Raw genomic sequence first — 12,205 nt, 5'->3', positions numbered from 1 at the left:
CTTCTTCCATTACATCGTATCATCAAATTCTGTCTGTCTGTCCATCTGCATATGTGTATACACACACACGTTTTGTGTATGTGAGATATATATATGTATTATATATTTGTGTAATAGAACATTTCCAGAGGCTTCTCTAAGAATTGTTAACAGTGGTTGGTGTTAGGACATAGAATTGGGGGAATGCAGAGGTCTTTTATAACTGTCTTTTTCTCCATGAATATGTATTACTCTTATCATTTAAAAAAAAGGAAAAGAAAGGAGAGAAATGACAGAGACATCATCTCTTTTTCCTTATATCAGAGTGTTTTCTTGCACTGAATACTGGGTGCAAGTGGTCTACAGCTTTCCCAGATTTACTCCTCTCTTAGTCCCACTTGCATCTGCTTGTCAGGACAAAAGAATCTCTCATCCATGGGACTGCAGGCATGATGGAGGGTAGGGTGGGAATGGAGGTGGGGGTGGGTGAAGTCCCAGCAAGGCCCAGGGATGTTTGTGGCAAAGCCAAGGAAGAGCAGCTCCCTGCTCTGCCCAGGGGCACCCACACCCCGCGCCCCACCCCTCCAGTCTACCCCTCATCCCCCTCCCTACGCCCACCTCCACAATGGAAGGGATGAACTTAAAGCCACAAATAACCCCCCTTTTCCTCCTTTCTTCCTGACATCAGAACATCATCGTCTGTGCACTTTCTCTTCCATTCCCCAACCTCAGTTTAACCAATATTTACCAATAACGTCTATGTTATAGGCACCCGGGATATAGAGATAAATAAGCCCAGTTCTTTCCTTCAAGGTACTCGATCTAGAGTAAAAACACTTGAGCAGGTATTTTTAGTATAATCAAGTAAGTGCTAAGATGAGATAACAAAGTTTTCACCCACCCAGTAGTGCTGGCTTGGTGTGGCTACACTAGCTACAATAGCTGGGTGGACTTCTCATTATTTAAACCTCATTATTATACCTCACCAGGTCTGAAGCAGCAGTGAGGATTCCAGGACTAGGGGAGCAAAGCCTGCATAGGGCGTTTAGGGAACAGAGGTCCAAAGAGACACGGGGGCTACCCTGGTGGCGCAGTGGTTAAGAATCCGCCTGCCAATGCAGGGGACACGGGTTCGACCCCTGGTCCGGGAAGATCGCACATGCTGTGGAGCAACTAAGCCCACGGGCCACAACTACTGAGGCTGCGCTCTAGAGCCCATGAGCCACAACTACTGAGGCTGCATGCTACAACTACTGAAGCCCGCGCGCCTAGAGCCCGTGCTCCACAACAAGAGAAGACACTGCAGAAGCCCGCGCACCGCAAGGAAGAGTAGCCCCCGCTCGCCGCAGCTAGAGAGAGCCCGCGCGCAGCAACGAAGACCCAACGCAGCCAAAAATAAATAAAGAAAATACATTTTTAAAAAGAGAAGAAGAGGCACAGAAGTCTCCATACACCCCAAGGTCTGAGCCAGATGGGCACCCAAAGAGCCTGCCAGCATCAGTCAGGCAGAGATGTGTGGTGGTTACAGGGGCAGAACGAGGCAGATGGTCAGATGGCAAAGAGTCAGCAGCCAGGGGAGCTGGGAAGGGCAGACAGGAAAAGAGGCCCAGGGTACCAACAGTAGCACAGGCAGGTTGCTGGCGCTGAGGCCACCGCTAGCGGAGCATCTGCTGCTTCCCTTCCCCCTGAACCCAGGGGAAGCCAAAACATCAGAGAGAGCCAGGGCTAGAAGCTAGATTGTTTGTCACTGAAAATAGCCGACTAAGTCACTACAGGAAGTAGACATGTCAGGGAGTGGGGACGTTAAATACAGATAAATAACCTAGTTGCCTCCCCACCCCGGTCCCTTTAATAAGGTGGTCCTAATGTAAAGAAACCCACCAGGCTAGCCTGACGCAGGAACTGAGTGCCCCTGAGCCAACCCTCAGCGCTCACTCAAGGTTCCTCAAGTGCCTTCCTGCCACCCATTTAGTTGTTGTTGACCTCGCCATCCAGATATATGCTGCTTCAGAACGTGGCCAATGGGTGCCCAGTCTCAGATAAAGGGACGGGGACCCACCCCGAACAGCGGGTGGCTTCATGACGAGGCTTCTCAGCATGCTTGAGAGAGCTGGAGACGGGCCTTCTGTTCCCATGTGTGAGACGCTCCCGGAGGACACTCAGGCCACAGAGCAGCCTACCCATTTCCAGCACAGCAGAGGAGGCCTGCCACCAAGCCAGGACCTCAGATACACTTACTGACTGAAATAGAGTTCCAGAACCATCGAAATCTCGTACTAGATCAAGGGAGATCCTGCGTTTGAGAAAGCTTAAAGGCTTTCTATAACATCTTCGATCATTCGTTTACTCAACAGGTATTTATTGAGGATCTACTAGGTGTGGGACACTTTGGTAGGTGCTGGAAATGTAATATTGAGCAAAACCAGACGTGATCTCAAGCTCTCACGGAGGGTCCGTGCCCTCAGGGAGTCGGCCAGGGGAGATATTAATCAAATAATCACAAACAAAATGTAAAACTGCCACTGTTACCAGAACCTCAGGAGAAAGATTGATGATGCAAGTGCTTGAGCACATAACTAACTGGGAGATATGTCCTGGCTGGGGAGCTCCAGGGAGGGATGTGCAAGCTGAGATCTGAAAGATTAGGAGGCCTTAACCAGGCAAAGTGGGAGGGGAAGCATTCCACGCGGAGGGAGCAGCATTTGCAAAGCCCTGGGATGGCGATGAGCACAGCCTGTCCCTTGCTTGCACTGAAGGAGGCAGGCATGACTGGGGTGTCTGAGAGCGAGGTGTAGACACAGGCTGCAGCAGAGCTGGACAGGTGGTTGTGCAGATGCTGATCGCGTTAAAGCATTTTGACTTTGTCCTGAGAACAGGGAGGAGTTGCTGCAGAGTTTCAGGTTGAAAAGAATGGCATGAAAAGGCTTGAGAGCTTTGAAAATCTCCCAGGATTTCCAATCTTGGGACAGTGTGGAGAATAACAGAAAGGTCCAGTACAGATGTGGACAGACCAGTTCAGAGGCGATGGTAGAGCTCTAGGTGCAATGGGGAGGCTTGTGGAGGTGGATAGATTAGAGGGCTATAGAGGACATGAAATCGTCGACGGAACCGAGTGATGGATTGAGTTCGCGGCTGGGGGTTGGTAGGCGGGGAGAAAGAGACGTCAGGGATCCAGCGCAGCTGCTGGCTCAGAAGGTGGTGCTCTCTGCTGAGAGGAGCAGGTCTGAGAGGAAGACTGTGTGTTTGGCTGTGGACGTGCTGAGAAAAAGAGGGTGTATGGTAAGCAGTGGGATATCCAGGTCTAGAGCAGAGAAAACAGGACTGTGCTGAGAATCCACATTTATGAGTCATCGGCCTCCAAGTAGTTGTTCGAATCTGTTATTGGATGACAAAGTCGCCTAGCGAGTATTACCTGCGAAGCTGAGAAAGCTTAGGATGGGCTCTGATGGATGATAGTGTTTGATGGATAGCTGGAAGAGGTAGGCCTGACTCTCACAGTAAGGAAGCCCTTCCGCAGACTCCACAGACTACGCTCTCCAAGCCTCCGTGTCTCCTCCAACAGGAGTGAAGAAAGGACCCCTCTTTCCCTCTAATCCTCTTACACTCACTGCCTTGCCTCCATGTGCCCTGCTCCGAGACCACCAGAACTAATTACATTAAGCCCCTTAACCCCGATTTGTCAGTCAGCCTTTCCCTCTCTACTTGTTCCTTCTCATCAGTATACTGATAGGCTATTGTTTGCCCCACCTTAAAAAAAATTTTTTTCCCCTCCCTGCCACTCCATTTCTCTGCTCATTTTTGCACAAAACTTGAGTTTTCTATACTCGCTATCTCTGGTTTCTCTTCTCTCATTTTCTCTTAACTTGCTGCAATTATCTTTTTTTATATAAATTTATTCATTTTTGGCTGTGTTGGGTCTTCGTTGCTGTGCATGGGCTTTCTCTAGTTGTGGCGACTGGGGGCTACTCTTCGTTGCAGTGTGCAGGCTTCTCATAGCAGTGGCTTCTCTTGTTGCGGAGCACAGGCTCTAGGCTTGCGGGCTTCAGTGGTTGTGGTGCGCAGGCTCAGTAGCTGTGGTGCATGGGCTTAGTCGCTCTGCGGCATGTGGGATCTTCCTGGACCAGGGCTCAAACCCGTGTCCCCTGCATTGGCAGGTGGATTCTTAACCACTGTGCCACCAGGGAAGTCCTGCAATTATCTTTTACCCCTACCACTTCACCGAAATTACTCTTCTCAAGGTCAGCAATGACCTCCATGTTGCTAAACACAATAAACGCTTGGTTCCCACTTTTCTTGACATATCAACTATATTTGATTCAGTTGTTTGCTCTCTCCTTTGTGAAACAGTCGTTGGTTGCCTCATTTTCTGCACATCACATACTCCTACTTTTCCGTCAACCTCACTGGTCCATGTTTCTCAGTCTCCTTGTTTGTCCACAACTTCTCTGCTAAGCCTGTAAATGTTGGGGTGCCCCAGGGTTGAGTCTTGGTACCTCTTCTCTTCTTTTACTCTTTCTTTACTGATTATACCCAGTCTTAAGCCCCTAAATGCCATCTATATGCTAATAATTCCCAAATTTATATCTCTGTGTTGGACCTTTCCTATGACCTAACAACACATATATCCAAACTCTTACTCACAATTCCCACTTGATTATTTTTTTTAATATTTATTTTATTTATTTATTTGGTTGCACCGGGTCTTATTTGTGGCTTACTGGCTCCTTAGTTGCGGCTCACTGGCTCCTTAGTTGTGGCACATGGGCTCCTTATTTGTGGCATGCAAACTCTTAGTTGTGGCATGCATGTGGGATCTAGTTCCCTGACCAGGGATCGAACCCGGGCCCCCTGCATTGGGAGCACGGAGTCTTAAACAACTGCTCCACCAGGGAAGTCCCTCCCACTTGATTATTGAATAGACATTTCAAATGAAATATGTCCAAAACTTAATTCCTACTCTTTCCCCCTAAAACTTGTTCTACCCATAATCTTCTTCGTGTCACTACTAGAAATTCTATTCTTTGGCTCAGGCCAAAAACTTTGGAGTCATCATCAACATCGCTCTTTCTTTGGCGCTCCAAATCCATCCCATCCTGTTGATTCTGTCTTCAAAACATTTCCAGAAACTGACCACTTCTCACCATTTCCACCACTGCCTTTTTGGTCAAAGACTCCATCATTTCTTCTGATTTACTGCAATAGCTCACATCCCTACAATCTACTCTCAGTATAGCAGCCAGTGTTATCCTTTCATCTTACTTAAGAGCATGTTATTCTGATCAAAACTCTTCTTCCCTATTTCACTCAGAATGAAAACCACAGTTGTTTTTTTTAACATCATGTCTTTTTTCATTTTCATTATTTTGGAAATAATAGGTATGCATAAGTGCTTTGATGTATATTTTCTATAATATACCTATGTCATATATATTAGCATATATATAAACATATATATGTGTGTATATATATGAAGTAAATATTTTAAGTATGATTCAAATTTTCAATGTCTGTTTTAAATTGACTGCAATTTTTTTCTTTGCCTTTTGACCTCCTTCACCCTTTTCTCCCACTCCTTACCCCCCACCTCTGGCAACCACCAGTCTGTTCTCTGCATCTGTGAGCTTGTTTTTTGTTTTGGGTTTTTCTTTTTAGAGTCCACATATAAGAGAGTTCATATGGTGTTTGCCTTTCTCTGTCTGACAAATTTAACTTAGCATAATGCCCTCAAGATCCACCTATGTTTCCACAAATTGGCAAGATTTCCTTTTTTTTGGCTGAATAATATTCCATTTTATATATATATATATATATACACATACCACAATTCTTTATCCAGTTATCTATTGATGGACACTTAGGTTGTTTCCATATCTTGGCAACTGTAAATAATGCTGCAATGAATATGGGGGTGCAGATATCTTTTTGAGCTAGTGTTTTCATTTTCTTAGGATAAATACCCCGAAGTGGAATTGTTGGGTCATATGGTTGTTCTATTTTGAATTTTTTGAGGAATCTCCATACTGTTTTCCATGGTGGCTACACCAGTTTACAGTGCTCAGGGGTTTCCTTTTATCCACATGCTTGCCAACACTTGTTATTTCTTATCTTTTTGATAATAGCCATTCTAACAGGTATAAGGTGATATTTCATTGTGGTTTGGATTTGCATTTCCCTGGTAATTAATAACGTTGATCATCTGTTCATGTACCTATTGGCCATCTGTATGTCTTCTTTGGAAAAATCTCTATTCAGATCTTCTGCCCATTTTTCAATCGAGTTTTTTGTTTTCTTTGCTATTGAGTCGTAGGAGTTCTTTATATATTCTGGGTATTAGACCTTATCAGATATATGATTTTCAGATATTCTCTCCCATTCCAGAAGTTGCCTTTTCATTTTGCTGTCTGTTTCCTTTGCTGTGCAGAAGCTTTTCAGTTTGATTGACTGAAGTTGACTACTTGTCAGTAGTCCCACTTATTTATTTTTGCTTTTGTTGCTTTTGCTGTCAGATTCAAAAAATCATCTCCAAGACCAATGTCAAGGAACTTAAGACCTGTGTTTTCTTCAAGGAGTTTTATGGTTTTAGCTCTTACATTCAAGTCTTTAATCCATTTTGAGTTAACTTTTGTGTATGGTGTAAGACAGTGGTCGAGTTTCATACTTTTGCATGTCACTGCTCGGTTTTCTCACCACTATTTATTGAAGACTGTCCTTTCCCCACTGTATATTCTTAGCTCCTTTGTCAGGGAGCAAAGTTACAGCAGAGTACAAGGCTCTCCCCAGACTGGCCCCACCTATTCTCTGAGCTCATCTCCTATGACTCATTCTGCTTCAGCCACATTGTTCTCTCTGCTCTCCTTCCAATGTGCAAAGCACACTCCCACCTCTGAGCTTTGCACTTGCTGTTCCCTCTGCTTGGAAGGCTCTTCCCCAGACATCTGCCTTGATCACTCTAGTATCTCCTTGATCATTCTATTATCTCCTTCTTGTCTTTCTTCAAATGCCACCTTCTCGGTGAGGCCATCCCTGACCACTGTATTTAGAACTACATATACCAACACGCTTTACTGGTTATCCTCCTTTCCTTCACTTTTCTTCATATCATTTATCACCTTAAATATATTATTCAGTCCTGGGTTTCAGCACCAAAACCCACTACATCACTTATCTAATTTGTTTATTGCTGTCTCCTTTCCACTACTTCTCACTAGACCCTAAGCCCCATAAAGGTATGAGTTTCAGCCTCCACCACCTAGAATAGTACTGGTATATAGTAGAAGCTCAATAAATACCTGTAATATAGAATGAATGAATGGATGGAATGAACTAATGAGCAGTCAGAAAGGCAGGTAGAAAACCAGGAAAGAGTGGGGACAAGGGAGTGTGGAATGCTCCTGGTGTGCAAAGATTAGAAATGAACAAAATCTACTGACATAGAGGATAGAGCCGACCCCTGTGCGAGCTGTTTCAGGAGAGTGAAGACGCCAGACTGGAGTGGGATGAGGACTGAATGCAGGTGAGAAATTGAAGATGAATGTCAGCAGCTCTTTCAAGAACGTTGGCTGTGGAGGAAACTTGAGAGATACAGGGAGAGAAAGATCAAGTGGCAAATTCCAGCTCTTACCTCAGAATGCAGAAATTACTCCTACTCCTTCCCTAAACCCAGTTTTCTGGTCACTGTGGCTAGAAGAAGCGACTGCCTGATGTTACCTATTTGATTCTTCCTTGCTCTGTCAGTGGCTCTGGGATGTATGAGTGCTGAGAACTCACTTGATCTCCAAAGATCCCATCTGGTCCAGCTCTCTGGGATTGATGAACTCCAGTGTTGATTGCCTACCTGGCCTCTGACTTATGGTTGCCCAAACTCTAGGCCTGCTTCCTTGGTCCTGGCATCCTGCCTGGTCTGCTGCTGCCTATGACCAGGACGTGATGATGGTACCCTGAGCCCCTGCATATGCTTTGGGGCAGGAAGCAGTAAAGCACTGACACCGTTCCAGGTCCTCTGGGTTAAACCCTCCCCTTCTCTGAGAGAGACGTAGGAGCCCATCAGCCCAGAACCCAGGCTTTTCTCATCAGAATGTTTGGATAATACCCCCAAATATGAAGTGATTCTGTTCCAGACTTTCCCACAGTCCTGTTTCTCCAAGAAAAGACAGGGCAAATGCATTCCCTTGATAATCTAAAGAATAGACTGTTAGAGTCACCGGGGAAACATTTGTTCAAGCATTCTTCTCTGCTGAATGGGAATCTTAGGATCCTTCCTTCGAAATGTGTACTCAGGCATGCTGACCCGCCCATGGAAGCTTTAGCTCATGCGTGGAGGTGTATATCTGGGGACAGAACCAAGGTGGGCAGGGGTGAGTGGGGAGCCACCACTGCCCACGTTACTAAGCTTCCTTTTCGTACTCCACACTGGAATGAGCTCACCTTAAATCCCTAATATTTTGCAAAGGTTTCAAACCTCATCTAAAAAGTCAAACGCACAATAACCTGTGCTGGTGTAAAAGGTTTTATCTTCCTTGATTGATTGATTGATCAAATTGATTGATCAGATTGATCAAATGAGACCTTTAGGCTCATTGGAAACCAGAGAATTTCTGCTATGGAACATGTCATTCTGCATAACTAGCTGCCCTGAGAAGTCCTTCCTTCCTCAGTAAACTTGTTCTGCTCAGGAAACCCCCTGCCCCAGCATAACAGCCAGGAACCTCATCTACTAATTACATTGGAAATCCAGAGGACGGTGGGTGTGGGAAAGAGAGCTCCACAGACCACCAGCACAGCTTCTGTGGCCACTTCCTACTCTGTGGAAATACAACTTACACACTACCAACATTCCCACCGTGGACCCATCCGTGACTTAAGTCTGAGTCTTCCTTGATGTGTCAGCAACCCAACGCCCAAGCCCCATTCTTCGTCTTCCTGTTCACCGGGTATTGAGGAAATTAATCCCTTTTAAAAGAATACAGACTTCCATCACCTTTCTTAGACTCTTCTGATTTCCACCCAGACCCCATGCTATTCCAGGCAACTCAGTGCCAAACAATCTACCCCAGCCCTGTTACAGAGCTCCTCTAGTATCAGCACACCCACTTCTGGTGTCTTAAGCAAATAGGGCCTCCCATGAGCCACTAAGGGCTTCCCACAAGCTGACTAAATTTGGAAGCAGCCTGAATCACCTGCTTGTTGCGTCGAGATACAGACCCAGATACGATACACAGATGTTTCTGTGATAGTACAGGTCTTTGCTGTCATGTTTTAGAGCTGCCTCTCCAGTTTTGGGGGGCAGGCCTGCCTTTGGTGTGTCTCTTTCAGTCCTGCAGATAAAAAGGGACATATCTTTGTTCTTGGGGACCCAGTCTTCAAAATGGGATGATGAGTATCTTGCTTGGTCCTTTAAGTTGGCACTATTAACCAGACTATTAAGCTCTTGCAGAATTAGAGACTTCCACCACCACTATCACCACCAAATATGTACTTAGAGGCCAGGGGTTCTTAAATTTTTTGTGCCCTGGATCCCTTGTCAATCTGGAAAATCCATGGTTTCCCTCTCAGAATAATATTAAATGCATAAAACAAAATACAGATTACAAAGGGTACCAATTATATAAAAATAGTTATAAAATTGTGGTATAGTAGTATATCTGCTTCTTTATAAAAGCATTAAATAAGTAAACGTAGAGGCAGGTTCAATACTACTATAATTTCAAAGTAGTGATGAACATAAAGAATGTTGTAAAAAATCTGCCACAACTGTTGTATAATAGAAACATCTGCAATTTTCATGGCTGATAAAGACACAGTACAATACCTCTGATACAACTGTGGTTTGCTGCCTACGTGCCTAATTTAAGTGGATGGGGAATTTCGGTTACAAGTTAGTGAACGTAATTTTTTTTCCCATCCAAGGTTATGGATTCTGGATTCCGTCCATGAATCCTGGGACAAGAGTCCCCATTTTAGGCAGTACTGGCTCTCAGCTTGGTTTGTCCTTCTGTCCAAGACCTGTCCACAGGAGATTAGGAGCACGAAGCAGCAACCACAGAGAGGATGGAAGCATAATTTCACCTTGGTGTTGTGTCCCAAAGAGAGCCAATAAGGAAGATGCCAGTGTCATGCTGGGGCACTCTGCCAAAGTCCTATATTTTTAGACTTTGGAAATGGACTGATTAATATTGTAATTTCATTGAGAGTCAATCTGTAACTGATGAGTGGAACTGGACGTTTGTAAAATATAAGCTTTCTTCAAGGAATCCCATAAATTATTTGGGATGGAAAGCCTGACAAAAGGCAGGAGAAGAATCTATGTGTGTGTGTTCGTGTGTGTGTGATTTTCAAACAAAAATTGATACACTGTAATTCTTATAGCCTGCTTTTTTATAATATCACAATGTATCATGAATAATTTTCAACAAATACAGTTATAAGATAGTATTAATGGCTGCAAAATATTCTATTATAGGCATATAGCATAATTTATTTAATTAAGCCCCAGGTTTGAACATGTGGGCTGTGTTCAAATAATCTGTGTTCATAATAATCTTTATAATTATTATGAAATTGTACTCTGATGGATGCTGTAGATTTCATCTTCGTCCACATTCTATTTTTATTTTCTTAGACTATTTCTATAAATGGAATTGCTGTGTCACAATTTAGTAACAATAGTAATGCATGTTTTGAAGATTTTTTGATCTGTAGTGTCAAATTGTCCTCCAGAAAGGTTGTTCCTGTTCATAACAGAACTAGAATCTTTGACCTTGGCTCACAACACAGCAAAGAGACTGGAAGAATCTCTCTAAATGGTGAGAAGTAAGAAGATTCAGTACAAGAAGCAGGAAGGAAGCATGCCAGTGTTGTGCCTATGATAGTCTCCTTTTCTCTGATGCTGGAAATACCTTTAAGACAGAATATGGGATGGGACTGAGTCTTCCAGACCTGGGATCCCTTGTGTTGACTTGATTTAAACCATTTGGATAAATCCAGCCTTATACAGCTGTGCTAAGGGGACCCAAGGAAGGGTTTGTATCCATGTTTGGACCAGATTAATACTGAGAATAGTGGAATCAGAAAGCACCCCAAGGGCTTCCCTGGTGGCGCAGTAGTTGAGAGTCCGCCTGCCGATGCAGGGGACACGGGTTCGTGCCCCGGTCCGGGAAGATCCCACATGCCGCAGAGCGGCTGGGCCCGTGAGCCGTGGCCGCTGAGCCTGCGCGTCCGGAGCCTGTGCTCCGCAACGGGAGAGGCCACAACAGTGAGAGGCCTGCATACTGCAAAAAAAAAGAAAGAAAGAAAGCACCCCAAGGGAAGAGCAGTTTCAGGTGAGAAGGCATGAGCAGAGCTGGCCACCTGGTCCATTACTGCTGACCTGGAGAGTCAGCGCCTTCTCTGCTCACACAGTAGGGGTTTGGGAGCATTACTATAGTAATGGAGGCTGTTTCTTCCTTTTATCTTTTTTTTTTTTAACCATCTTTCCATTTTCTTTCTTTTGCAGCTAGACGCTATATTCCAGGAGGGCAGAAACCACTTAGTACCTCTTTTGTATAGCCAACAAAAGCTGATCTGGGGGGTGGAAAATACTTTCTAATTCCCTCCACTGTCAAAATAAGAGAGCAGATCCTGCCACAAAGTGTACTGGACAATTAAAATCTAAGCCCACCCGCCACTGACCTTTCTCTCTTCTCTCTCATGGTTCTATAGATGTAGACTTGGTTTGTTTCTTCATGCACAGAGACCAAAGATTAGTTCCCTTTCCATCATCCTATCTCCTAGATCTGCAATTAAATTATTAGTATCTCTCATCTGGGATTCCACAGAAGGCAGTGGTTACCACCCTAAAGTTTAGCTTCCTATTCATAATCTAAAGATCAAAAAATTTCATCCGTTAAGACTTGGTCTCTCTCCCTGTTCCAGGTCCTCACCAGGGCCCCCTGGCCCACTGCCCTACTACTCCCTGTCCAACCTCAGGAGGGACATAAGATCAGGTGGGCAGCAAACAGATCCTAGATTAGCATTTGCTTCTGACATTGGTGCTCACCAGGTAGGCTCCCTCGACCTTTGGGGTACTGCTTAGATAAAAGGGTCTCCTTTTCTCATGCGACTTTTCTGGATTCCACTTCTTGCCTGCTGTAACTGTAGTGCCCACCTAACCCTTGCCACTTAGATGTCTCTCCGTCTCTTACCCAGGGGGCCCTTGGTACCTACCCCATCCGACCCCACTAGCCTGAGG

Source organism: Tursiops truncatus, chromosome 9 (assembly GCF_011762595.2).
Source record: "Tursiops truncatus isolate mTurTru1 chromosome 9, mTurTru1.mat.Y, whole genome shotgun sequence".
In the NCBI taxonomy this organism is placed as follows: Eukaryota; Metazoa; Chordata; class Mammalia; order Artiodactyla; family Delphinidae; genus Tursiops; species Tursiops truncatus.
Note: the sequence above shows the minus strand (reverse complement) of the source record.